This window comes from Triturus cristatus, chromosome 11, assembly GCF_964204655.1.
Source record: "Triturus cristatus chromosome 11, aTriCri1.1, whole genome shotgun sequence".
NCBI classification, from domain to species: Eukaryota; Metazoa; Chordata; class Amphibia; order Caudata; family Salamandridae; genus Triturus; species Triturus cristatus.
The window spans coordinates 436422679-436450415 of record NC_140594.1 but is presented as its reverse complement, the minus strand read 5'-3'; the positions used below and the strand labels follow the sequence as shown (position 1 = coordinate 436450415).

General features: G+C 46.5%; 1 protein-coding gene across 1 annotated transcript in view; it reads right to left on the bottom strand.

Moving 5' to 3' along the window:
* Positions 1-27737, bottom strand: part of TMEM230 (transmembrane protein 230) — an 83260-nt gene that overhangs the window by 40396 nt on the left and 15127 nt on the right. The gene's annotated exons all lie outside the window — the stretch shown is intronic.

Below are 27737 nucleotides of genomic sequence, written 5' to 3'. Positions count from 1 at the left end.
GACAAGTGTGATAATCTTCCCCTATTTTCATATTTCACTCAGAATATGGTTATGGTCATTGTCATTGTTATTATGTATTGGTACGCCCCTCTCTCCCTCCCTGGGTGGTTCCTCCCTAGAATTCTAACTGGAGTGCACCTTAGAATGTTCAGATCTCCACCTGAGGAGTGTTAGGCTAGGAAGTTGGAGGAACTGTTCTTTGTAATAAACCCACTTTATTCTCCATACTTCTTGCCTTACGGATTTATTTTAACAATTTGGCAACGAGGATGGGATTTATATATTTTTTTGTACTGTTTTAATATTCAGCATTTTCTCATTCACTGCATAATATTCCATTGTCTTAAATCATGTTGTTATTATGTCAGTTGCTAACATGAATCATCCGCTTCCATTTTTAAATGATGAAGGGGAACCGGAGATTCCATGGGATAGGTGGGTCAAAATGTTTCATTCCTACCTAATCTCCATAGGAGGGGACAAGTTTTTAGTAAGAAAACAACATATTGTGTTACATAATCTTGGGGTTCATGGGGGGAAGGTTTACGAAGATTTAGCTGATGGTGTAGAGGAGAATGGGGAGGGTGATATTGATGTGTTCACTACCACTTTAAGGAAATTGGGTTCTCATTTTAAGGATAAAGTTAATGTTGTATTGGAGCGGCATACATTTTTTCAAAGGGTACAAGGCAAGAACGAAAAAGTTACTACATACATTGCTTCCTTGAGAGGGCTCTCTGCCATTTGCAAATTTGGTGCACTGGCAGATTCCCTCATCAGGGATCAATTGGTCCAATGCACTAATGATCATAAAGTACAAGAAAGGTTTTTGACCCAAAATCCTGATTTAGACGAGGCTGTAACCATAGCAAAGAGCATTGAGCACACAGCTTATTGTGTAAAAGAAATGAAAATTAATAAAGAGTCTGCAGTAGAGGAGAAGCATGTCAAAGTAATTAAAGAAGATGAGGAAATTCTGAAAGTTGTGAGCAAAAATACTGTCAGCCCTATGCTAAAAAAAGAAACTTTCAGATGTTACAGATGCGGAAATGCTAATCATCTAGCCAATTTCCCCAGGTGTCCTGCTAGAGGTGTGAAATGCAGAAAATGTAATAGAGTGGGACACTTTTAAAAAATGTGCAATTCTTGAGATGTGAGCAAAGATGTACACGTCGTCCATGATCGAGCCTCTGACTCTGCAGATAGCAAGTTTATATTTCAAGTTCATGGTCAAGGGGTTGAAGAAAAGGTTAATTATCCGGTTTGCAAAATACTATTGTATGGCAAAAAAGTTAAGGCTTTCGCAGACTCCTGTTGCCCGTACACCTTAATAGAGTTAGACACTTTCCAAAGCTTATTTAATGATGGTGATTACATTCTGGAAAAACCAGATGTACATCCGGGGGGTACAACAAGGACCCCATTCCTTTAAAAGGGATGGTTAGCATGCGCATCACCTTTAAGGACAGACATACCTTCGGGAAGGTTTACATCACGGAAAAGGGAAGCAACTTATTAGGGTGGAAGCACCAGAAGGATCTGGGTATCACTCTAGATCCTAGACAATGTTGAACAGGTATTACTGGTTGATAACAGGTAAAGGGATGTGTGACGAATTCCCAGAGGTCTTTACTGAAAATGTAGGTTTGTTGAGGAACTACATGCACAAAATAAAACTCAAAAATGATGCTGTCCCAACTGCACACAAAACCAGGTCTATTCCCCTGGTGGTGCGTGAGCCTTTAAAAAAGGAGCTGGAGAAGCTTGAAAGCTTGGCATTATCCAGGCAGTGGAAAGTTCAGAATGGTTGGCTTCTATTGTTATAACTTCTAAAAAAGAGAGCAATGACATCCGCGTGTATGTGGACTTGAGAAGTTTAAACGCCAACATTTGGGTAGACAGGTATCCACTTCCAAATATTAATGAAATGCTATCTGTAATTAATGGTGCTAAGTACTTTTCTGTATTAGATCTCACTTTGGCTTTTGGCACTTTTGGCACTTACAAATTTTTAAGAATGCGTTTCGGTCTGGCTTCGGCTGCAGCAACTTTTCAAAGAATAATGCCAACATATTTTGGGGGGTGTTGACAAATCTATCTGATTTCAGGATGACTTTCTTATTTATGGCTCTGACGACGAGGAACACAATCATAACTTAAGAAGAGGAGGGGCGTGGCCAAGATGGCGGAGAGATAAGACGGGGTCTTTCTCCTCTCCTCCACCCGCCGAACTTTAGCACCAGCCTGGGCCCCATAACCTACCGGAGGGCGCTGACCAGTGGCCGGAGGTGAGGCGCTGCATTGCTGGCCCGAGTCTTACGTCTTCCCGTCCCGCAGCAGTGGCGCTATCGGCGCCGGACTCCGGGCGGCCTGGTGAGCGCGGAGATTGTTGCCGCGGCCTGCGGCGCTGCCACGCCAGCAGAAAAGGGGCTGCCTAGCGACTGTGGAGATTGCCGGCGCTGCCGCGACATCGGAGCGGTGGTCACAGAGTCTGAGCCGGCTACTGCCCTGCGGCACGGGACCCCAAGAACCCTCCCGCCGCCTGGATTAAGTGACCGGTGGCGGCAGACAGACGGCAGAGCGGCGGCCGCAGTCCCGCCCACGGATGTGGCAGTCTGCCGGGCCGCGACTGGTGGAACCGCGGAGGCTGTGGACATTCCGGGCGACCAGCGGTGCCAGTCCAATCAAGCACAGCTCACGACCCTGGCTGGAAGCGGCCACCTGTACCCACAAGCCTCCAGGGCCCGAGGAGTCCCGGGACCCGGCCACGACCGCCATTTTGCAGGGGGAGACAGTGGCTCAGCGGAGCATAGCCGAAAGAGGAGGGGCCCCAGAGAGCTCCCAAGTCTGGCCGCAGGCAGACTGCATCACCGGAGGGTGTCCCGATCCCCGATCTTGACGTGCTGCGCCATCCTGAGGTCCACATTGGCGAGTTCCATTGTCTCCACTTCTCCTGCTGCCACGTTCGAGGGGGCGATCGCCATCTTGTAGACGAAGACAACAGCGCTGCTGGGGTGAGTGTGGAGTGCCCGGACAACTCGGGGGTAGCTCGACCACGTGTGGTCCACCCCGTCTGGCGTGGCTTGGGTCCACTGAAGTGAAGTGGAGCAGCGGACCGGAGCCGGCGGTGGTGAGTCTTGCTGCCTATCTGCCCCCCAGCTGCGGCCCCTGCTTCCCTTACCGTCCGGGTCCAGCTGACCTCTGCCGAGAGCAGGTTTGCCTTCCAGCCTGGGCCCCGGGTCCCCCTGAGCCTCCCGCCTACTGACCTGGGCCCTGTTGGCTGCCTCATCTGGAGCATCCCTGACGGGCTGCTGGGCCACCTGGAAGAGGGGGGGGAGCCAGCAACCTGGGGACTGCGGCCGCTAGGCCCAGCGTCGGACAGTAACAGTGGAGGCCAACATCGGTGGGTAGCGGAGATACACGGAGATTCTGATTCCACGCACCCCGGAGATTCTGATCCCACGCACCCCCCCTTCCTGAGCTGAGAGAGCTGGCACATAGGGCACATCGTTGGCTGTCCTTACGCGCCCTGCCCAAGCCATCCATCCCTGTGGCCTCGGGGACCCGGTGCGCGGTGGTTGGCTGGCGAGCCAGGCGGCGTTGTGGGGGACTTTCGCGACCTCTCGATGCAGAAGCGAACTGGACTCAATAGAGCAGACGTCCCTGTGACACAACGGCGATCCCCACGCGCCAGACCAGGCCAGCACAGTGGGGAACACCGAGCATGTCAACTACAAGAGGCAGGAGGGACAAGTCGACCACGAAAGAGCACTCCCTCAAGGACCTGTTCGCCCGGGCGGTCGGCCTCCGGCGGTGCTGACACGGTGACACAGATGGCTTCCAATCCAGATGCACCAGTGACACGGGCTTTCCTCGAATCCCTGTTTGCAGCCCTACTAGACGATCTCCAGATAGTGAAGCGAGATCTCACAGCGGAAATCAAAGACATTCGCAAAGATGTGGACGAAATAGGGGCAGAGTGGCATCTTTGGAGGACAGGAGTGATGCGCAAGATACAGAATTGGCGGCCATGCAGCAGGAAGTCCTCCAAATCCATTAGCAGCAAGTGTACGTCCAATCTTATCTTGAGGATCTGGAGAATCGCTCCCGACGCCACAACATTCGAATTCGGGGAGTGGGCACCAACGAGGAGGTGGGCGACATCTTCAGATACGTCCATGACATTTTCAACCACGTTCTGGGTAATCCACCCGACTTCATTCTCAAACTGGACAGAGCACACAGGGTTGGCCCCCCTAGAACAGCGACGGTGCCACCAGCAGACATCTTGGTGTGCGTGCAGGATTTTCGCACCAAGGAACAGAGCCTCCGTAAGGCCCGCCTGATGCAGCCGCTTACCTTCCGCAACCAGCTGCTGGCCCTCTACCAGGACCTCGCCGCCATCACAGTCCAAAAATGCAAGTCCTTCCGACCTATCACAGAGGTCCTTCGCCAGCATAACATCCCCTATTCCTGGGGGCACCTGTTCCGTCTGGGGTTACGACAGGATGGGAAACTGCTCCAACTCTGTTCCCTGACTGAGGTGTGCAAGTTGCTGGGGGTTCCCCCTCCGGAGGACACTGACGAGGGAGAGCGGTCGGACCAGGGCTCAGGTGACGGCCGTCCCAGGTGGAGGCGGCTGTGCAGCCAACCACGCATTCGGCGCCCAGACCCGCTAGTTGTCAAACAGGAGCAACAGGTCGCCCTTGCGGCACTACCGGACGCTCTGGCCAAATCTGCGACAGCGTAATCGACTCCTGCTGCCAAGACGCATTTCATATCCAAGGTTTCGGGGGTTGGGGGAGGGGGGAGAGGTTCCCTTTGGTCACGCAACGATTTCAACGACTCTCTTCCTGCTGATCCTCGGATGACGGTCTATTGGCCGACCTCATGACCTCTTTACGCGGTTCGGCTGGGCACTTGCGGTGCCCCACAGGACCCCTTTACTGCTCATCCTGGGATGACGGACTACTGATTGAATCCACGGACACTTAATTCTCTCCTTTTTGGCGCCAGTTGCGCCTTGTTTTCACTTCACCAACTATTATGGGCCTTTACTTTTTTCTTCGCTTTAGCTGTCTCTCGCTGTCCTTTATTTCTGGGGGATGCCTGGTCCAGAGCGCCCTTACTCCGGCGAGAGCATTCAGGCACCCTGGTAGTCCTGCTTTCCTGATCCACATCTTGATGCGAGATGCCGCCACCTTCACTTAAAGTTCTCACCTTTAATGTGAGAGGCCTCAACAATCCCAATAGGCGCAAGGCACTCCTCTCATATCTGGAGAGTACGCAGGCGGACATCTGCCTGTTGCAGGAGACCCACCTCCTCCCCAGGGACTGCTACCGGCTTCGGTCTTGCGCCTTCCCGACCTAATTTTTCTCTTCCGCATCCTCTAAAACGGCAGGGGTAGCTATACTGGTTTCCAGGGCTTTTCAGGGGAAGGCACTCCAGAAGGGGATAGAGATCAAGGGTCGCCTCCTCACCTATCACTTTACTATAGGGGGGCACACGGTGGCTGTGGGCTCAATCTACGCCCCTAATGAGGGACAGGAACGCTTTCTGCAAGACGCCCTAACTGCCACCACTGCGACCCAGGAACACCACTTATTACTAGGGAGGGACCTTAACTTAGTATTTAACAATGACCTTGATAGGTCGGCGCAACACGCGAGGCAGGTGGGTGCTCTTTCCTCCTCTGGGCACACCAGACTACACGACCTAGACCTCACAGACCTCTGGCAACTCCAACACCCTCACACACGGGCATTCTCATACTATTCCAATGCTCATAAAACTCGATTACATCCTTGGCACTAAAACTCTCCATGAGGCTACGCTCTCCACAGACATACTTACAGCTTCCCTGTCGGATCACAACCCAGTAGAACTCACGCTGGCACTCCCACAGACCTGCCACCCGACTAGACACTGGCGCTTCCGGGACACTCTCTTACATAGGCCGGACTCAGTCACTCAGATACAATGCGCAATAGAGGACTACCTCTTGCACAATGACACACCAGACACCGCCCTCTACATGCGCTGGGAAGCTCTAAAAGTGGTCATTCAGGGGAGGTGATCGCTATTTCCTCCACGGACAATGTGGACCGCAGGGCAAAGCGGGAGGAGCTGACCCAGAAGGTGCGGGAACTGGAACAGATGCACCAACGAACTGGAGCTCCCCGCATATGGCGACAACTCACGGTGGCCCGGAAACAACTCACGGCTTTAGATTGGGACAAAGCAGAATACGCCGCAATGCGGTTACAACACTCTTTCTACACAGGCGGTGATAAATGTGGCCGTCTCCTTGCGCACAGGCTCCGCGAGGTCCGCTTACGCGAGGGTATACAAGAAATCAGAGATGGCAAGGGCAATGCTTGCTCTGACGACGCGGCTATTGTTGACACCTTCCGCACGTTTTATGCCCAACTCTATGATGACCAGTTTCTGGATGAGGCAGACATCGACTTCTTCCTATCCGAGGCCAATCTCCCCACCTTGACACCGGACCAGGCAGCCCATATCGAAAGGGAGATCAGACCAGAGGTTATTTCGGCCATCGCACGCCTGAAACTAGGTAAATCTCCCTGCCCGGACGGCTACACAGCAGCCTTCTATAAACAATTCTGTGGGACTCTTGCTCACCCGGCTTTTTAATTCTTTCGCAACGTCTGGGGCCATCCCTCCTTCCATGTTGGAGGCGGCGATAGTCGTCCTCCCCAAGCCCAGGAAAGACAAGCCAGAGTGCGGCTCATATCGGCCTATTTCACTTTTGAACATAGATTTGAAGCTTTACACCAGCATCCTGGCGAGCCGGCTCGCCCCTTACATGCAGGGAATAGTGGACCCAGACCAAGCCGGGTTTATACCGCAATGGCAGACAAGCGATAATACAAAACGGGTCACGCACCTGATTGAAAAGGCCTCCCGCATACCGGGAATCACATGCTCCTCACGATCGACGCAGAGAAGGCTTTCGATCGTGTCCACTGGCCATATCTTGAGCAGGTACTGGTCCGCATAGGTCTTGGGGAGAAAATGAGGACCCACATCTTAAACTGCTACCGGTCCCCAAAGGCAACGGTGAGAATTAACGGGCATACCTCCACGCCCTTCTCAATCCACAGAGGGACGAGACAGGGCTGCCCCTTGTCGCCTCTCCTTTTCACTCTATATATGGAGCCTATGGCGCAGAGAGTTAGAGACCACACCCTGATCACGGGCATTCGATTTGGGGTGCTACTCACACCATCAGCCTGTAAGCGGACGATGTGCTTGTCACTCTAGCGAACCCCGAGAGGGCCGTGGGTGCGTTCCTGGAGGAACTAGACACCTTCGCTGGAGACTCTGGTTTCAGGGTCAACCTGACCAAATCTATTGCGATGAATCTCTCCCTATCCAGACAGGAGAGGGCCGAACTACAGACTTGCTTCCCTCTTCGTTGGTCAGACGACATTGTCCCATATTTGGGCACACATTTGGCTCAAACCCTGCAAGCCATGAGATTAGCGACCTTTTCATGCCTCCGCACGCACATCCGCTCCGAACTTCGGCGGTGGAGACACCACCGGATCTCCTGGCTGGGACGCACTGCGGCGATAAAGATGATAGCGCTTCCTAAAATTCTCTATTTATTTCAAACACTCCCCCTGTCACCTCCCACTGGCTGGCTCCAGAAGGTTCAATCAGACCTCTTACTTTTCATCTGGCAAGGGCGCAAACCACGACTTAAACGGGTGGTCAGCTTTCTCCCACCTCATGAAGGGGGACTCGGGATCCCGGATCTCACCCTCTACTACAAGGCTACGCAGCTTAGATATCTGGTCGAATGGAGCCGTTCCGAATCTGAGAAGAACTGGCTCTTCCAAGACCGAGCAGTTGCGGGTACCTCTCTCATGAAGGTTTCTTTTCTCCGGAAAGTCCACCGTCCCCCTAGCCTCGCAGGTGACATGCCCAATCCTAACAGTCTGGGACCAGACGTGCATGCACCACAAGCTCACAACCTTCCCTTCGCCGCTCACGTCGATCTTGGAAAATCCGGACTTTGGCCCTGGGACGGTTTCTCAGTCCTTTCACCTGTGGCAAGAGGCCGGATGCCGTGGGCTAGGTCTTCTATTCATGAAAGGGGATATTATCTCCTTCCCGCAGCTCCGGACCGACTACGGTCTGCCAGAGACAGAGCATATGCGCTACCTTCAGGTCCGACACTGGGCCATGCACCCTGACAACTGTCCACAAGTGGCGAGGCTCCTTACGCCATATGAACGGTGGGTCATAACGAGGACCTCAGATAAGAAACTGATTTCAGATCTTTATAAGATGCTACAAGTCAGATACTCCCACATTTGCCACGTGGGGAGGGCACGATGGGAGCGGGACTTGGGGCGTAATCTCACCCCCGAGGAGTGGGAAGGGGCATGCTATAGGGCACGCCACACAGCAACACAAGTGGGCATCACTGAAACCTTCACCAAATTAGTTTATCATTGGTACTACACCCCAGAGAGACTACACCAAGCTGACGCGACACAGAGCCCTGACTGTTGGAGGGGTTGTGGTGAAAGGGGCATACTAGTACACGTACTATGGGATTGCGTACATCCCCGGACATACAGGACGCACATATTGGACGAAATAGATAAGCTCCAGTTCTTTCAAACAAAGAAGAGATCAAATCATTCCTGGGTTTAGCTGAATATATGTCAAAATTTATTAAAAAAATTCTCAGATATGGTACAACCCATTAGAGACTACCTCAAAAAAGAAAACAAATTGGAATGGTTACCTATACGCAATTCTGCATATGTTAGACTCAAAAGAGCTATTGCCTCAGCACAATGTATTGGAAATTTTGACAGTACCAAAGACACTTTTCTCACTACTGATGCCAGTAACCGAGGCATTGGTGCCGCCCTGTCTCAAGTGCAAGAGGGCAAAGAGAAAATCACAGCCTTTGCTTCCCGAACACTCAAAGATGCTGAAGTTAACTACTCTACAATTGAAAAGGAGGCTTTATCTTGTTTTTGGGCAACCAACCATTTTAAGTATTTTCTATGGAGCATTCCGTTCGTACTTAGGACTGACCATAAGCCTTTAGTATCCTGATTTTCTTCTAAGGACATTGAGAAAACTAAGCCATGGATTGGGAAATGGTTAGTGTCCCTACAATATTTTAACTTCAAGATGGAATATGTTCCGGGGAATAAGAACCAAGTTGCCGACTGCCTTTCTCGTTTAACCCTAAATAAGTATATGGAAGTTAAAATAGAAGATTTTGAAGTGTTACAAGTCACCATTCCTGCTATTTTAGAGGAAGAGAGGAAGAACTTTGTGTCAAAGGATGTCACCTTAAAAACAGTCAGTGAAAACATCACAAATGGTTGGCCTAAGAAATCTTCAGATCTTCCCTGTGAGTTGCAACCATTGTGGAACGTTAGGAATGAACTGTCATTGGCAGGAATGAACGTGTACAAATCTGACAAGATAGTTCCCCCGGAGGAACTTAGAGGACACATTTGTGAGATAGCCCATGAAGGCCATCTAGGAAGAAGCCTAACCAAAAATAAACTCCGTTCAGGATACTGGTTCCCTGGTATGGATACTCTCAATGAGGATTTAGTCAAAGGGTGTCATGCGTGTGGCCTTAGCGATAAGACTAAAAGCACAAGAAGGATACCACTGGAACAAGTGCAAGTTCCCATTAAAGCATGGGAAAAATTAGGCTTAGACATTATAGGTCCCCTACAAATAGTTGGTCTACAAAAAAGGTTTATCATAGTTCTGGTGGATTATTTTTCAAAATGGGGCACACTAAAATTTGGCAACAAAGTGGACACAAAAGCAATAAAACTTTTCCTTTCCGATATATTTTCTAGTGAAGGGGTGCCCCACATCCTCATTACCAACAATGGCGTCCAGTTGGTTTCAGAAGAAATTGAAGAATTCTTGGTTAGTCTAGCCATAAAACATATTTCCACTCCCTTATATTGTCCTCGTGCCAATGGGTTAGTGGAACGCTGCAATAGGATGATTAACGTTGCCCTACAACTGGCGATGGTTGCTAAGAAATTCACTGTTCAATCCATAAAAGACATGCAATGGTCATACCATATTACACCCAATAGTGTGACTGGTTACTCCCCTTTTTGTCTCCTAAGTGGACGCAAACCTGGAGTCAAACTTACACCCAACTGGCTGTTTGAAGATAATTCTTTTCAATGGGATGGTCAAAAAGCCAAGGAAAAGATTGAGTGCCATCAAGAGAAATACAAACAAGTGTACGATCGCAGATGGTGAGCCAAACCACGTGATCTTAAAATTGGTCAATGAGTTCTTGTCAAAAGACCTGATAACACTTGTAACAGATACAACAAATTTTATGGTCCTGCTAGGATTAAAGATGTTGGAAAAAATGTTGTCACTATGGCTGATTGCAGAATGTGGAGCATGGACAGGGTGGTTCCATATGTGGAACAAAAGGGTGACAACAAGTTGATGGACGAGTCCAACAGGCAAATCTTTACACCAGTGGTCAAACGGAGTGACAGAACTGTAAGGTCACCCAACTGGCATGGGGATTATGTCATGAAATGACCTTCAGTAGTGTCTCTCACACAGTCTTTTTGCAGGTTCTGATGTTATTACACAATTCATTATGTACTGTTAGACTGCATGCATCTTCTCTTGATCACGCCCTCTTACTCTTCCCTGGCTCTCTCCCGCTCTCCCCTGTCTCCTCTCCTTCATGCTTCATTTTCTAGTGGTAAGGAGATGTGTTATAATCTTCCCCTATTTTCATATTTCACTCAGAATATTGTTATGGTCATTGTCATTGTTATTATGTATTGGTACGCTCTTCTCCCCCTCCCTGGGTGGTTCCTCCCTAGAATTCTAACTGGAGTGCACCTTAGAATGTTCAGATCTCCACCTGAGGAGCGTTAGGCTAGGCAGTTGGAGGAACTGTTCTTTGTAATAAACCCACTTTATTCTCCATACTTCTTTCCTTATGGATTTTTTTAACAACAAGACAGCATCTTTTATAGTGAGGAAGCCCATTAGTCACATCAGGGTGGCATTGCTCAGGTACAGAAATGTGAGTATGTTCCAGTCTCCTCTCACTGTATACCAGCTCTATAGTCTCTTTTCACAGCCTCACTCAGCTCGGCTAAAGAGAAATGCGGTCCCCGCTTCTCCTCCAAGAGGGTCTGTGGTGGGCAGGCAGGAGAATTTAACCAAAGTCACTCCAACCCCTTCCACGCATACCATAACCTCAGAAATTGTCAGGTAACTTGATTACTTAATCTGTTAGAACCAATGACAGGATTCCAGTTCTAGCACTCTCAAAGGTTTCGGCTTTTGATTACAGAAGGGCAATGGTTGAGACGTCACAGTCCACAAACTGTTGGAATTTATAACACCTATGACTGTAGTCTTGAATTTGCTCGTCCATCTCCCTAAACTTGTGGTCGACATGCTCCACCTCACACTCTGTATCAGTTACGCCAACCTTCGTCACTTCAAAGGATCCTTTCATAGAGGCATTTTTGCATCAATGTGCTTTTAGAACCCTGTGGGCATTATAGATACCAAGGACATCATGAGGCTTCCCCATGACAGAGTGGGCTCCAGAACTGCATGCAGCCTCTTCAAATCAGCTCCATGTGATTCACTCTACAGAGACTGTTGTAAGCAAATAAATCCTTTTTGCCTATTTGCCAGGCTTTGTTTAGTTCTCTTTAGGTGGAAGCACAAAAGTCTATAAGTCACTCTCTTCCACATTCCAAATTGCCAGGAGTCACAGAGTGGGGATAACAGGGCAGGCACCATCTTACCTTGGCCTACTGCCAGTGCCCAACTGACACTGTCCACATGCTCCTCTCGCCACATTCATTTCACAGTCTCGGGACCCGATGTCACCAGTTTCAACAAGAGCCTCCAAAAGAGCCCCTGAGAACCCCACACACCCTCTGCAAAGTTCAGTGAGGTCGACTGACTCACAATGTGACCCCCAGCGCGGTTCTGGTTGTTACCATGAAGCTGCCTTGGTGTCCGACGCCCCGTCCCGATGCCGCAATTCCAAGAGGCCAGCAATCCCAACAAAACCGTCCAGAAAGGGAGCGCTTCATCCAGGATATGCCTATACCCTCCAAAGAGTCCGACCCAATCACCCATCAAAATGTTTAGCCAAAATGTTTAGCTTGTTTGCATAACCATACCCCTGCTTGCCATGCTCCTGACTTGCACTGGAAAGCTATTAAACATAAACACTGCCAAAGCCTATCTGTCTCGCCTGTAATAAGCTAGAGAGCTGTTGTCTTCGCCATGGTTACATGCTTTGCAAGTGCACAAAGTATTTTTAAAAGTTCCAAAATAGCTGCTAGTGCATCAGTACGCATGTGACCACAGTTTTCCATTTTAGAATACTTTTTATTTTTACTTTGTGATAAAAACCATACCAAGATGACGCATGTGCACACATTGGCGGCCATCATAGAATCTTGTCAAAGGTAAAGCATTCCAAGATGACCACCCCTGCGTGCCCATGCACTAACTGCCATCTTGGAATTTATTTTAATTATACTAGACGGTTTTACTTTGCTGCTTCAAGATGGCTGACCGTAACTTTCAAATGGTAAGATAGGAAATAAATTATGCCGGAGATGCCACACAAACAGAGAGAAGTGTGAGGCTCCAGCAGAGGAGTGCAACTACTGGGGATGTGAAAAAAAGCAATTTAAAAATATCAAATAAAGTGGGACGAGCCTGACAAGGGGGTGGGGAGTAGCAGAAAGGCTGAGACAGTGAGGGAAACAGTGAATAAAACCACACACTCACATATAAAGTTCTAAAGCTAAAAATAAAATAGCCGTTAAGTCAGCAAGGGAAGGATACACCTCTTCCGATAGGAAACAATGGTAAAGAAGAAATACTACAATGGTAGGGCAAATGCAAGAGTAGGAAAAAAAACATCAAATAAGGAGCAGGGAAGGAACTGAGATAGACAATCAAAGTCTTCTAAGCCAGACCAAGGGGTGACGTGAAGTTCACTCTGCATGTTAACCCCTTAGCTGCTTGGGTTTTCCACTCTCGGGGCTCAGCCATTGTTTACGTCGAAGACTAATAGACAGCAAAGCTGTTTGGTTTGTTAACATTATCTTGAGGACATTTGGAAAGCTTCCCTGGGAATGGTGCCCGCCCATTGCTTCTCATAGGTTTTGTGGTTTGTAACTAACATCTGCTTGCTTTCTATTTGCTGGCTTTGTTTTAGGCTGTCCAGCTTGAGTTCGTCCCTTCCATGGCCCATACCCTATTTACTGTATTCTTCCGCTAGTACTCACCCACTATAAACAGGCCTTTAAATCTTGCTCTTATCTTGTCACATTTCCTATGCATTTAAAGATATTCGTCAAATGTCATGCTCTGTCTTCCAAGGAAGCTTGATGTTTACTTTTCCTTCTCAGACTTCAAAGTGAGAGGATTTATGTGACAACCGTGCAGGCTACTGGGGGTGGGTGGTATAACATTACCACGCTTTCCTTCACAACACATGTTTTTGCATCGCAGATTTTACAATTCACACCACTACCACGAATCTGCATTCACTCACATTTGAAACACCTTCACCATGCATTCCACTAACACACATCATTTTACCATACTTATTGTTACTGAAAAATCCTGTCACAGCCCAACACTGCCGCATACTGTTAAAAGATTATACATTAATTCTTAATACATTATTTAACAATATATATATATATATATATATATATATATATATATATATATATATATATATGTGTGTTTCGAATTCCGAAAATGTGGCCCTGTGGCTGCGCTATATTGATGATATTTTTTTCATTTGGTGTGGTGATGAGGTTTCGGCTAAAGTCTTTATTGAGAAGTTGAACACCAATAATCTCCATTTGAGGTTTACTGAACATATAAGTAAGAAACTAATGGAATTTTTGGATGTGTGTTTGGAAGTCAAGGACAATATCTTGACGACCAAACTATTCAGGAAAGAGACTGCAGGAAATAGTATCCTCAATGCCAGCAGTAGCCATCCCCGCAACTTAGTATACAGTATCCCTTATGGGGAACTGTTACGTGCAAAAAGGAACTGCAGCACTGATTTGGATTACAAATGTGAAGAGACTATCATGTGTCAAAGGTTTAAGGACAGGGGATACAGTAAAAAGAATATCCAGGATGCTATTTGTAGAGTAGAAAAGAAATCTAGAAATGAATTGCTGTACTCTAAGAAAGAAGATGAGAGTAGTGATTGTATTAGATTCATTACAACATTTTCTGGCCAGGCCAATGAGGTACGTAAAATTTTCAAAAAACATTGGCATGTACTTCTGACCGATGAACATCTCAAGAGAAATGTGGTTGATAATCCTCAGATTACATTCAGAAAAGGTCACTCACTTCGAGATGCGCTCAGTCAGAATTATGTCACTGAATCCGACAAATTCAGAGGGAGACCATGCTTCAAATGTTGTCATAAATGTAAAGCATGCAGAGGGAGCATAGATTGTGACACATTGATAGTACCCACCTCCAAGAGGGAGTTCAGAATTAAGAAGAGTCTCACATGCCATACAACATACTGTGTATATGTTTTGATGTGGCCATGTAATAGATGGTATGTGGGCAGCACCAAACATCAAGCAAAAATGAGAGTATTGGAACATCTGCGGGCTATTAGAAACAACAACAGACTATACCCCATAACTCGGCACTTTTTTGAGAGCCACATGCAAGATGACACACTAGTACGCATGGTGGTTATTGACAATGTGAATCTGGGTTTGAGAGGGGGCAATAGGGAATTGTCCTTGAGAAAATTGGAATCGAAGTACATTATCGATTTGGAAAGTTTGGCACCAAAGGGGTTGAACCTAAGTGAGGAATTGGCAATTCATTTATATGATTAAGTATTCACTAAGAACATTGGTCCGCAGTTGGTTTATAATATTAATTTTAACATATACTTTTTCCTAGGTTTGCACTTCCTCTTGTTACTGTCCTATCACAGTGTGAGAAGTTACGTTGATGAATGGAAATTGACCTACTGGATCGCATATGGATGCCCATATTTATTGAGAAAACGTTACTCTGTTTATAGAAAGAATAATTTTACTACAAAAATATGTGCCATATGCCCACTTGGGTAATAAATGTAAATGTATGTGGATATATCGTTTTTGTGCCATAACCCACTTGGGGACTAAGGTTAAATCATTAAGATTGAATAGTGTATCTTTATTGCTCGCTGACACTAACATCCGTTTAGATAATTGCCCTTATCACGTGCCAGTGAATATATTTGGATGGTGTATACCGAATGACAGCGGAGGCATATAGAACGCTATTGTCCATACATACATCATATTAATCTAGCTTGAGCTACATGATTTTGTTAGAAGAAAAATTGGGCATCATGCGATCTTTATTTGTACATTTATAACATCATTGTAATAAGCGGTTCAAAATGTGGACTCGTACTCAGGATGACACTTGAATTTAGTTTGCAAGAGTATTTGATTCTTTTGTTATGTTTTGCATTCAGGATATAAAATGGATTAGCAATGAGGATAGCTGTACCTTTCCAAGATGGCCACCATAGTAACAATGGTGTGGAGGCATTGATAAGATAAGTCCGTTTTTTGTACATGTAACCAGGAAGTGTATTTAAACATGGTGAATGTGTATACATACGAGCGTGAACAAGGCATAAAGCTGAAACGTGTCGTTTTTTTACCCTGCCATTAAAATTATTTGTAGCATTCTGCGCGTCCGAGTTTCTTCCTGGATTGGTGGAGAGTTGTGGACTGCATTATAAGGAGTATCGGTATCCTACCTCAGACCGCCCGATTTATTGCACCGATATTTGTGGATTGTGTATATATACATTTTTTTTTTAACAAATTAATTTTGTTGTGTACAGGTTTGGTACTATTTTAAAATGTTATATTTTTGGGGAAGTCATTTTTAATTACCTGTAAAATTATATAAAGTGTGTCACATTAAGAAACACTGCCACCTACTGTTCAAAAAATGTGTGGTAAATGTTATACGAAGTAAAAACTTTGGAGCAAAGCCTGTTTACCCTGGGTGTATGCTGTATAGTTTCATCAGTAAAACTGTAAGCCTGGGCAAACGTAATGGCACTTTTATTTTCTGTAATAGCAGTGCCCTACCACACCATGCATACTCCAATATACCCCACTCCACACTGGGTCACTGCAATCTACGCCACTCCACGTCACTCTAATTTACTGTGCAGCACAGCACTCTACCCCTTTCTACTATATACCACTGCACTCTACACCACTCCAGCCTACTCTGCACCACTCCACTCTACTCTACAACACTGCACTCTCTATCACTGCATTCTACTCTGTACCACTCAAAGCTACTACTCTATACCACTCCACTTTACCATGCACCACACTATGCCAGTCTACTCTGCACCACTCCACTCTACGCCGCACCACTCTACTCTATACCACTGCACTCTACGCTACATTGCTCACATCCAATGCACTCTACACCAACTCTGCACCACTGCATCATATGCCACTAAACACTCTGCTCTATGCCACTGCTCTCTACACCACTTTACTCTGCGCCACTCTACTCTATGCCACTCTGCACCATTGCGCTCTACGGCACTGCATTCTATGCTACTTTATTCTACCTACTCTCCACCACTGTACTATACGCCACTGCTCTCTACACCACTGCACTCTACGACACCATAGTCTGCACCACCGCACTATGCCACTGCACTCAACTGCATGCCACTAAACTCTACCTCACTCTACTCTGAAACAATCTACTTTACACAACTTCACTCTATGCCACTGTACACAGTGAAACTCCACCTTGCGCAACTGCACTCTACGCCACAGCACTATGTCACAGGACCATCCGCCACTTTACTCAAAACCAATGTACTCCACGCCACTGCAGTCTATGCCAATCTACTTTGCACCGCTATACTTTATGTCACTTCATTCTAGGCCACTGTACAACACTTCACTCCAAGATACTCCACTATGTGATGCTCTACTCCATTAAACTCTACTACATGCTACACCACTACTCTACTCTATGCAACTCCCTCTATGCCACTCCATGGCACTTTACTCCACTCTATTCTATGACACACTACTCCACTTTACTCCAGTCCACTACTCCACTCTACAACATTCTACTCCACAATACTCTACGCCATTCCACTCTAATACGCTACTCCACTCTATGCCACTCCACTCTACGACAATCTGTTCCTCTCTGCGCCATTCTACAACACTCTAATCCACTCTACATAACACCTTCTACGCCACTCCACTCTGCGCCACTCCACAACACTCTATGCAACTCTACTCAGACACTCTACTCCCTCCATGACACTCACTGAACTCTGCGCCACTCCACGACTCTCTGCACCACTCCATAACACCCCACTTCAATCCACTCCATGCCACTCTACTTTACACCACTAACTTTTAGCCATGCTGAACAGTAGCCACGCTGGTGAACAACATGGCTAAAATACATAGGTAATGTGAATTAATCTTGCATAGGCTAGACCTACTGGGTTTGCCAAAGCTTGTTTGATGTTTTGTGACACTTTGATCTTATGCCGTCATAACTTTTATCCACATCAGGAATCCAGGCCAAATTTGCATCCTTTTTCCACCTTCCACACCTTAGGGATTTTAAAGGTGCCTAGGGTGTGTGGATTCAATTGGAGGTAACTGAGAAAATAGTAAAAATAAAGCAAACGTTTGTTTTTGTTGGAGAAATGGGGAAACAGTGCTGTGCAAGAAAGTGCATAGGTGTTTTTTTCTCTAAAAATGTCATCAACAAAAAGGGTTGTTGTGGCAAGATCACCATCTTCCCAGCTGTCAAATACAAGCAGAGATGTATAAAATAAAAAAAATAAAAACTTTATTAGTACAGTTTTTGCATCTTTCATGTATAAAATAATTTTTTTTTAAACTTTATTAGTACAGTTTTTGCATCTTTCTATCTGATAGTTTATTTTTCCTATTTGTTTGTGGTTTCAACCTAATTGCCTACTAGTCTGTGGTGGAAATAGGTGTGATACCCATTAGTTAACTGGGAAAACTACACGTTTCTGAAAACTAGACAAGATTCCACATTCAGCAATGTTTCATTTGTTTAGATTGCTCATGGTTTCACAAAATTCTAAAGGTTGAAATAAAAACAATGTTCAAATTAAGTAGGCAATTAAGTGACAATGTTTTCATCTGCTATTTTTTGCAATGATGGGCGATTTACCATTATGTAAGTCAGACACTAGGGGCTACATGGATATAGAATGTTTGTGGTTAGTAAAAAAAAACAAGCAAAACCCAGAGCCAACAACTGAGCTGCAGTTTATAATGAATGAAAAGTGGGTATTTAAATGTGCACAAGATACTGAGTTTAGAAAAAATTGGTTATTTCAAACAGAATGAATCGCAAAGGTGTACCATTTAATAGCAGAAAAAGATAGACACATCACAAAACATCAAGTCCGTGTCCGTAGTATTGTTCATATAGTATCTTCTTTTATTCACAAAAATTTCTTTTATAAAAGACCACAGCCGACGTGTTTCGTCCAGTAACTGACTTCTTCAGGGCATTAGAGCAAGAAAAGCGGGCACTCCTAGAAAAAAGTCAACGTCGGAGTTTCTGCAGTGGGTGTATATAACAGGCAGGATTTACACAAAGCTCATATCCGCTATGCATTAATAAAGCCAGGATAGTTACTTCCTATTAAGCAAGACAAGAGTCCCAGGTATAATACCTTCTGTATACACCATTCAGAAAAGCGCCTCACCACAATAAGGTGGGCAAACAGTAAAAATGGGCAGTCTCCCAATTCGGCCTTAATACGGCTACCGTTCGACCTAGAGCAACCTCCTGCAAAGCGAAGACGGTATGCCTTATCGTGGTGAGGCGCTTTTCTGAATGGTATATACAGAGGGTATTAAACCTGGGACTCTTCTCCTGAAGAAGTCCGTTACTGGACAAAACGCGTCGGCTGTGGTCTTTTATAAAAGAGATTTTTGTGAACAAAAGAAGATACTATATGAAAAATACTATGGACACGGACTTGATGTTTTGTGATGTGTCTATCTTTTTCTGCTATTAAGTGGTGCACCTTTGCGATTCATTCTGTATGCTATAATCCTGTTTTGGATTGCACCGTGGCAGTGGGTGCTTTAACAGTGTGCACACATGACTAATGGAGAAATCCTATTATATGCATATCAATTAGGGATAGCGGGTCAGGTGCTAGGTCTTTACGGGGTACACTGCCAAACTTGTCTGTCTGTTCAAACGTTGGTTATTTGTAATAAAAGATGTTATACTATTCTGTGTTCGCACATTTTTCCCAATAAAAACAATACCCCTCTTTTATGGCTCGGCGTATTGTCTGCGACAGGAGAGGTCCCAAGACACAACATGGAGACATCATTTTTTTGGCATGAAAAACAACTCGTTTTAGCAATGTGGGTAGCTGTGCAATTTCGGCCAACGTTCAGCCGCTAGCCCAGGTAAATCGCCCAAACTCAGACATTCATGAAAACTTGATACCCATGGAGTCCAGGATGGTGTGTCTTGCGTGGAATCCACAACATTTTCTTAACCACAGTGTCCTGAAAACCTTAAACTCTGCCTGAAATCACACATTTTAACATTTCTGTGAGGGAAGGTTCTGAAATCTGCAGAGATCCCCAAAAGTCCTACCAATCAATGTTCTCATGCTTCTCCTGATAAAACCGGTATGTTTATTTTATTTTAATGTTTTATAGAGCGCGAACATGACCCGTGCGGGTATCAGAGCGCTTTACATGGTTACAGGGAAGAAAACAAGACAATAACAAACAGCAGAAACAGAAGTCTCTAAAAGCGGAGAAATATACAATATAGAAGGGGGTGGATGAGGGAGCATGGGGGCAAGGGGACATAAATGAGAGGTTAAAGTACTGCTAGGGTTGGCGGAGACCGTGGCCCCCTGAGGTCACAATGGTGTCCGGTTGTAGAGTTGCGGAATACGCAATAGTCTTGGACTCAGGCAGCGAGTCATAGCGGCTGAGAAGGGGTCTTAGTACAGGAATTTACCCATGAGGAAGGTTTTGGCCTTCTTCTTGAAGCGAGCTAGAGAGGGGATACTTCTGATATCGGGCGGGAAGGAATTCCAAATTCTTGGTGCTGCTCCGGAGAAAGCCCTATTGTAAGTTTTTTTTTTACGAAAGTGGGCGGGCAGGAGCAGGAGACTGTTAGTGGATCGAGAGTTCCTGTTTCCTCCCGATAGCACCAGTTTCTGTGACAGGTAAGCAGGGGAGTTTGCGTATAAGGCCTTGTGGGTAATGCATGCCAGTTTCAACTGTATTCTGGCCTCTAGAGGGAGCCAGTTTAGGGCTTTCAGATGTGGAGAGATGTGGTCGAATTTCCTGGTGCCGGTGAGAAGTCTGGCTGCCGCATTGAGACAGGCTTTTAGAGGTGCCAGGGAGCGCTTGGGTAGGCCTGTGAGGGTGGAGCATCCATATTCCAGCCTGGATATGACTAGGGCTTGGACTGCCATTTTCAAATCCGGAGCTTCAATGAAGGGTTTTAATTTCCAGAGGTAGCTCAGGTGGAATCTGGCTGCCTTGGCCATTGAATTAATGTGGTCACGCATGTTCAGGTTGCAGTCCAGAAATATGCCCAGTGATTTGGCGGAGTCCACGATGGTCGGCTGGCAATTTAGAGCTGTGATGGCCTTGAACCACTCCTGTAGCTCCGGGTTGGCTTTGGAGGGGGAGATCAGGAGAAATTCAGTTTTCTTGGCGTTGAGTTTTAGTTGGTTAGTGGCGAGCCACTGAACGGTTAGTTTCAGGGTTTCGTTCAGGGCAAGGACCTCCTTGAGTGAAGAGATATTGATGTAAATTTGGGTGTCATCCGCGTACATGTGGTAGGAGATATTGGCGGAGCGAAGAACTTCAGTGAGAGGCTCTAAGTAAAGATTAAAGAGGGTAGGAGACAAGGTTGAGCCTTGAGGGACTCCAACCGTGACCAGGGTGGGAGCTGATAGGTTTCCGTCAATGAGGAATCTTTGAGATCGGTTGTGGAGGAAGGACCTGAACCATTCGAGGACAACGCCATTCATACCCATCCTGTATTTAAGGCGTTCAAGTAGTTTTTCATGATTGACCGTGTCGAAGGCGGAAGATAGATCTAAAAGGATTAGGAGGCATGTTTTGCCTTGGTCTAGGGCTTGGAGGGCGTCGTCCACAATGTGGAGCATGGTAGTTTCGGTGCTGTGCCCTGGTCTGAATCCCGATTGGAAGTCATCCAGAAGATGGTAGTTGTTGATGTGTTGACTAAGCTGGTATTGTACGCATTTCTCTAACACTTTGGCTAGTAAGGGTATATTGGAGATGGGTCTGAAATTGTCTGGTGAGGCTGGGTCAAGCGTTGGTTTTTTTAGAATAGGAAGGACTTGGCCGGCTTTCAAGGGGTCCGGAATCGATCCCTGCTGGAGAGAGGCGTTGATCCTCGCGGTCCAGCAGGGAACGATGGCACGGGAGGCCGCAGCTAGGCAGTTGGACGGTAGCGGGTCATTGAAGTGGTTGTTAGGGTTTAAAGTAGAGAGGATTTTAGCTATGGAGTCTTCGTCATAGACTTCGAAGTTAGTCCAGCAAGCTTCGTTTTTGGGTAAGGTCAGAGAAGAGGGTGCAGCGGGAGGCAGTTGGTCAAGGGGGGGGTTGAGAGCAAGAGATGGTGCTGAGTTCGATTCCTAGGGAGGCAGTTTTTTCGGCGAAGTAGGAGGAGAATTCATCCGAAGATATAAGAGGTATCGGGGATTCTTTAGGGGTTTTGGCCAGCTTGTTTGATTGGTGTTTAACCAATTCAAAGAGCTTGCGGGGTCTATTCGTGGCATTGCCCAATTCGGCTCTGAAGTATTCTTTTTTTGAATTGAGGATATGTCTGTTGTAGGAGTTTCTGGCCCGTCGGAGAAGTTTAAGGTGCTCAGTAGACGGGTGCTGTCTCCAGATTCTTTCGGCTTGACGTAGGGATCTCCTCTCTGAGTTGAGGGAGGCGGAGAACCAGGGGTTTCTGTCTTTGATTTGTGTTCTCTTTAGTTTCAGAGGGGCAAGGTCGTCTAGAATGTTCGACATAGATGCCGAGTAGTGATCATAGAGGTCATTGATTGAGGTTGTGTTCGAGGTCGGGTAGAGGTCAAGTTTGCAGCGAGTCTCCAGCTTCGTAAGGTCCAGGTTTTTGGTGTCCCTAATCCAGCGTTTGGGAATTATCGGTTGAAGGGGCTTAGTCTTGAGTGATCCGGGTAAGATGAAGGATATGGTGTGGTGGTCGGACCAGTCACAAGGGTCTATCGAGATGATTTTGACTACTGACTCCTTGGATATGATCCAGTCCAGGGTGGCTCCTTTTGAATGAGTTGGTAGAGAGCAGGATTGGGTAAGGGCTTGGTCATTTAGGAGGTCTTTGATGGTATTGACGTAAGGGTCATTGGGGTCATTCCAATGCAGGTTGAAATCACCGAGGAAGATCTCTTTGGAATTAGAGGAAATTTTTGAGGTGACGACTTCCAGTAGGTGATCGGTGAAAGAGTCATTAGAGCCTGGGGGGTGGTAAAAGATGTGCAAGTTACCAAGATGTAGGGCGTTGTTGGAGAGGGAGAGGGCAAGGTACTCGCAGGAGTCGGTAGTGAGCGTTCCGAGTTCCTTGACCAGCAGGGAGGATCTGTAGATGCAGGCGATGCCTCCGCCCTTTCTGCTAGATTGCCTATCTAGCCTGGCAATGTTGTAATTAGGGGGGACTAATAAGTCCAAACAAGGGGAGGAGTATTCATTTAGCCAGGTTTCGGTAAGAATGGCTAAGTCCAGGTATGTGAGTGGCCCTACTATCCGGGACAGGAAAGATCCCAAAATTGACCAAACCATGGACTTTGTGTAGGAAAGTGGCTCTGTATATACTGTTCCCAAATAGGTACAGTGTGTACAGAGTCCACAGTCCCCAGAGGTTTGGCATAGGCTAAAGTTAGATATAACCTTACTCTCTAAAGTGGTAGCTTGGTCGAGCAGTAAGGCAGTATCAGAGGACAGTGTAAAGCATTTGTTGTACACACTCAGTCAGCAAATGGTCTCACACACTCAAGAACTGAACTCTAGGCCAATGGTTTGTATATAAAAATATATGGTTGTTTTATTTTAGAACCAACAATAGGTATCAAAATATACTTTCTCAGAATGAGATGCTTTAGTTAAATACTTTGCAATAGGCAATTGACTTTTGAATGAAATAGTTACAGTTTGTTTCAATAGGCAACACAATTTCAAACACAATAATACATTGAGCTCAAAGGGAATGTCAAGTGAAATGCAATTGATTACTTTTAGGATTACTTTTCTAACTCCAGGACTGGATCCTAGATTCAGTCCTGGGACAGTTCCTCAAAACAGGTGAATAAATACGATTTGGCTACTGTTGTGATTTTTAAGCAATATTTTGGTATTTTAAAAGTTGACAGAAACTTTTCTCTAATAAAATCACCAATGTTATCCTATGGGAGGAAATTCACTTAGCAGGTAAGTGGGGTTATTGTTACTTTTTCTAGTTCAGCACTAGGGTAACACCTGTAAGCAGTTGAGAGAATGTGTTTAGGTTATACAGGCGATTTTTAACAAATATTTATAAGTTTGCAAAATCGACACTTAGAAGAAATTTCACAGAAAAACAGTCAATGGTTTCCTATGGAAGAAAGTTCAAGTTATAGGTAAAGTATGTTCTTGTTACTTTTGTAATCCAGTGCTGGGCTCCTAGGTTCAGCACTGGGACATCTATCTAAGACAGGTAAGTAATTACGTTTTCACAGTTGGTGCGATTTTGAAAGAATATTTGTAGTTTGCAAAAATCGACACTTAGAAGAAATTTACCAGAAATACAGTCAATGGTTTCCTATGGAAGAACATTGAGTTAGCGGTAAGTAAGGTTGTAATTACTTTTCAGGGTCAGTGCTGGGCACCAAGATCCAGCACTGGGATCTCTCCTAATAGCAGGTGAGTATTTCCGTTTTCGTTACTCGGTTGATTTTAGGTGAATATTTTAACGTTTAGAAACTCCACACTTAAAAGAATTTTCAAGTGAAACCAGCCAATGTTACCCTATGGAAGAAAAGTGAGTTATCGGCTTTTGGGTAACTACTCGACTGGCAGAGTTAAGGTTCTGGGCATACACTCAGGGGTCTCCCAGGGTCAGGTAAGTACAGTTGTTACACCCTCAGCGGCACAGGGGCAGCGGGGGGCAGAGTGAGTTAGGCCCAATGTTACCCTTGGTTGGTGGCTGCTGGCTAGCAGGCCACGCGGCTGTGGGAGCTGGGCTCCTGGTCACTTGCTCAGGGCAAATGGGGAAGTAGATAGGAGTAGAAGTTGCACTGCCAGGGCCACTCGTGCGGCTGGGTGCTTTTGAGCCGTCGGGCGCTCAATGGATTGCAATGGAGAAGCTCAAGAACGTGTGAAGTAAAAAAAGTGTTTTCCTTTTTGAGTAGAATATTTGCTAATTCATTCAAACATTCTCTTTCTTACAACTACCCAAATCAGATATTCACAAATCACTCATTGTAATGGAACACTTCAATGCAAGGCAACGTCAGTTTATATAAAAGAATGAATTGTTTATTCGAATCTCAAAATTTCTTTTACCACAATATAATCATTATAAAAAATGCATTTGATTTTTAATAAAAACAGCAACACATTTAAAAGAACAATTAAATAAAAGTTACTAACTAAGACAAAAAACAAATCAACAAGGAGATTAAAAAGACAATCATTTTGTCATGAAACAGTTAATTCGGAAACCTTGTGGGCAACAATTGAGTAAGGGTTGACTTCCTTATTTGACAAAGGTTTTGTGTGCCCCTTCCAAATTTAACACAACAATATTGCGTCGACGCGTTTCGGAGGCTATTCGTTGTTTATGACCTCCTTCTTCAGGACTATAAGAAATAGTATCTCCTTATCCATGAACGGTTGCCTAAGGCACAAATAGAAAACAATTTTTACTAACGGTATATACAATATTTTTGTTCTCTTTTTACTAAAGTCTAAATTACATGATGTCCTATCTTCATGGTACAGCCTCGATTATTAACAGTTCATTCTTTAGTAGCATTAAAACTGCCTCCACAACAATATAACCCTAATCAGACTCTCTCAGTTCTTTAGTTATATAAAACAACGTGATTTGCACCAAAAGTGTTTCCATTCAGTCACTCCATTAATCAGTCATCATTCACACTCTAACTGCGCACCAGTAGGGAAACCCCTTACTAATGTACTCTCAATGGATTTTTTAGAAACTCACCTGTGCGACAAACGCACTAGGCTTGCTTATTGGTTTCGCTGCGCTCCTGCGGGAGTATTTTTTCAATTTTTCACTTCCCTGAGCTGTCAAAGAAACAATAAAAATAGCTTTTTCTTTCTTTCTGTATTCGAAAATACTTCATCCGTTCTTTACTTATAGGTATGAAGCTCCCAAATGGAAGCTCAAGAACGAACAAAGGTTGCAAGCTCGGGGGACGAAGATTCTTCAGGTGCGACCACCACTTCGAGAGGTAAGTTGGGTAGTTGGAGGATAGGTAGGTACCCAGGAGTTGGGGACAGGGGGCCGCAGGGCGCCGGGGTGCCTTTTGGTGTCGGGAAATCTTACCCTCTGTTGATCGCGGTAGGGGGGTCCCTGGTTCTGAGGCTGCAGGCATCGTCCGGCGCGTCGAGGTGGGTCCTTAGGTGCCGGAATCGGGGTCACAGTCGCCGGGGGGACGTCCTCGTGGTCTTTGTCCACTCCAGCACAGGCCAGGCTTGGCGGGTGCAGAGTGTGCAGGGTTTGCGGTTCCTGGCTGATGCCAGGGGTCAGTTACTTGCTTTGAGCAGTACCACTGCTCGTGGGAGTCCCAGATGCTCAGAGTCACAAGGTAGCCAGGTCCTCCGGGGTTGGTGTGGTTGTTGGCCACGGGAGATGCCGGGATTTAGCAGGAAAAGGTTTGAGGGTCGACAGGCCGGTGGGGCTGGGGCCAAAGCAGTTGGTGTCTTCCTCTTGTTGGCAACTGCACGGCAGGTCTTCTTGATCTTCTTTGCTGTTTCGGAATCTGGATCTAAGGAAGGAAGGTTCAGGGTGCCCCTAAATACTGAATTTAGGGGCGTTACAGGTAGGTAAAGGGCAGGGACTAATAGGTCCCTGCCCTGGGGTGGGTACACCCCCTATCCTGCCACTCTCCTGTGGGAGGGGGGCAGTAGCCTAGTCCTGATTGGGCAGGGCTCCCCATCTTCAAGATGGTGAGAGCCCAGAGATGTGCTTCACCTCGCCTCCCCCACCTGAGGGGTGGGGTTGGCAGAGGCTGGCACACCCCCTTTCCTTCCTTGGGGTTTCCGGCCAATCTTCCCACCAGGGTGGGGGTTTAGAACCTGTAGGGGCCAGTTGCTGAGTACAGCAAGTGGCCTGGAGAAGCTCACAAAGGCGGCATGCCTTTGAAGTTTCCCTGCCCATCCTGGGGGAGGAGACCTAGCACCTCACACAGGATGTGCATTATTGCAGGCCCAGGAGAGCGGATGGCTCTCTACCCAGGGGTCCTTTTCTGCTGTGTGGCAGCCTAGGCAGCCCTTCAGACAAGACGTGGATTGTAGGTTAGGTTCAGGGGGCATCTCTAAGATGCCCTCTGTCTTGCATTGTACATTAAATCCTGCACTGGCATCAGTGCGGGTTTAATGTACTGAGAAGTTTGATACCAAACTTCTCAGTCTTCAGTGGAGCCATCATAGTGCTGTGGAGTTCGTGTTGACGATCTCCCAGCACCATATACTCTTAGATGGCAGCACTGCACTTACAGTGCCCAGGAATGGACCTGGGTACTGTAGGGGCACAGGGCTCATGCACCTGTGCCCACACCACTGGCAAAGGGCACCCAGCTAGAGGGGTGGCTGATGTAAGCCAGGGCAGTGTGTGTTTTGTGGGCATGGCACACAGGGATGTGTGCCATGTCGACTCTCTGTCTTGTTCTGTACCCAGACACTCAGCCTGCAAAGGCAGTGTGTGTGTGTGTCAGGGTACAGGGCCTCTAAGGGTGGCACAATAAGTGCTGCAGCCCTTAGGGGGCTTCCCTGGTCTCAAGGCCCTGGGTACCTAGGGTACCATTTACCAGGGGCTGACGTGGCCAGGGTTTGCAATTTGGGTTTCAGCACAGTTTTTAGGGAAGGAACATAGGCCCTGGGCACATGATTGGTAGGAGCCCAGGGCACACTCAGTCAAAGTACATTCAGCAAAAAGTGGGGGCATACCATGCCAGAAAGATGGCACTTTCTAACACCATGTGGACACGATATTGACTTTGTATGATCCCTTGTTTAATCCATTCCTGTTGCAGGTGCCCATATCCACCCCCGGGTGCCAGAAAGACTATTGCACAGGGGGATGGGGAAACCCAGGCACAGTCCCCCCGTCTCTTTTCCAGCGCTGCCTCTCCCATGTTGATAGGTGCCCTCCCTGGCACTGATCAGAAGTGAAAGCAAACCGTGCCATTAGCGCCGTCTACTCTTACTTTTATTTAGCTGTGGCATCACCAAGCACAGCGTGGTGTGCATCTCAGCAAAAAAGATATCAAATCTGGGACGCGAGGGGAGCATTTCCCTCACATACCAAACTTGAT